The sequence below is a fragment of the Propithecus coquereli genome, unplaced genomic scaffold (genome assembly GCF_000956105.1).
Source record: "Propithecus coquereli isolate 6110/MARCELLA unplaced genomic scaffold, Pcoq_1.0 Scaffold73, whole genome shotgun sequence".
Taxonomy (NCBI): Eukaryota; Metazoa; Chordata; class Mammalia; order Primates; family Indriidae; genus Propithecus; species Propithecus coquereli.
Window position 1 is genome coordinate 1753637 of NW_012153396.1, and position 1916 is coordinate 1755552.

The 1916-nt window shown below is 37.0% G+C and overlaps 1 protein-coding gene across 1 annotated transcript in view; it reads right to left on the reverse strand.

The window, feature by feature from the left end:
* The window catches only part of CHUK (conserved helix-loop-helix ubiquitous kinase), a 34528-nt gene that overhangs the window by 26896 nt on the left and 5716 nt on the right, over positions 1–1916 (reverse strand). The window lies entirely within an intron of this gene.

Sequence of the window (1916 nt, forward strand, 5' to 3'; positions counted from 1 at the left end):
ACTATTTCTATGTGCCAAGCAGTAAATACTTAACATATATTAACTGAATTACTTGTCATAATAATCCTGTTATAGGTAGATTTATTAATACTTTCATCACACAGGAGAAAAGTGAAGCACAAATTGGTTAGGTAACATAAGATCACACAGAGATCGTGGCTGAGCATGACCACACAGCCAAGCAGGTAGTCAAGTAAGGACTGAAATCTTGTAGTCTGGCTCCAAAGCCTATATCATACTGTCTCTTCCATTATTACTTACAATGTCACCCAGAGATGAAGATTATTAAAATTTGGGTATATTTCCTTTCAGTTTTTAATCTGTTCACAAATAAATTTTCCAGCACATACTGAATCACACTATATATTGCTTTCTAACAGTTTTTTAAAAAATTAGTAATATATCATATCCCAGTTGTCATCATCATGATCATGATGGCAGTGGCTCCCAAAACTGGAATAGATTTTCATGTCCTAGGGACCTAAAGAAACAGAATTTCCATGTGTAGGGCCTAAGAATTTATAGTGTTAAGCTTTTCTGGTGATTCTGCCACATAGCCAGGTTTGAACCATTAAAGTGAATTGAGCACAGGTATTGGAGTCAAAAAGTGCTCATGTCAAATCCACACTCTACTAACTACCAGCTGTGTGATTCTATGAGCTTCAACTTCCTCATCTACAAAATAGAGATAATACCTAAATATAAGATTGCTGTGATAACTAGAAGAATGATCTATAAAGCACTTAGCACACTACCCAGGGAAGTTTTAAAATATGTCTATTTCTCCCCTCAGGAGCTTAATTCTCCTCCCCTTGAATGCAGGCTGTGACTCATTTGTAACAAATATAATGTGATAGAAGGACGGAGTATGACATGACTTCTGAGGAAAGATCATAAAAGTTGTGTGAGCCTTCATCTTGCTCTCTCTCTCTCTCTCAGATCACTCACTCTGGGGTAAGTCTGCTGCCATGTCATAAAGACATTCAAGCTTCCTATGGAGACGCCAACATGGTAAGGAACATGTGCCCCTGGCCAATGGCCATGTAAGTGAGCTTGGAAGTGGATACTCCAGCCCCAGTCAAGCCTTTGGATTACAGCAGCTCCAGTAAACATATAAACATGTTGAGATGTCTCAGGGGAGACCCTGAGCTAGAACCACCCCACTAAGCCACTCCCAAATTCCTAAGCCATAGAAACTGTGAGATACTAAATTGTTGTTGTTTTAGGGGCTAAATTTTGGGGTAAATTTTTACAAAGCAATAGATACACTAACAAAAGTAAGTGCCAAAGACATGAGAATAGTGATTGTTATTTAACTAGAAAGAATAATAGATGAACACTTCCCGAGATCTAGAAGACATAGATTCTGTCTTCAGAGAGCTGAGTCTGATAATACCTAGCTGACCTTTTTTTTAACTGAAATAATTTTTACATTTTGATTGTGGCAAAATGCATATAACATAAAATTTACCATCTTAATCATTTTTAAGTGTACAGTTCAGTGACATCAAATACTTTCACATTGTTTTGCTACCACCACTTCTACCCAGGCACAAAACTTTAATTTTACAAAACTGAAACTCTGTAACTATTAAAAATAACTCTCCATTCCACTTTCCCCTCACCCCTGGCGAACACCATTCTACTTTCTTTTGCTATGAATTTGACTACTCTAAATACCATATATAGGTGGAATAATGCAGTATTTGTGTAACTGGCTTATTTCATTTAGCATAATGTCCACAAGGTTCATCTATGTTGTGGCATGTGTCAGAATTTCCTTTTTAAGGCTGCATGATATTCCATTTTATGGTATATACCACATTTTGTTTACCTATTTCTCTGTTGGTGGATACTGGGTTGCTTCCACCTTTTGGCTATCGAGAATAATGCGCTATGAACATGGTGAATCTCTT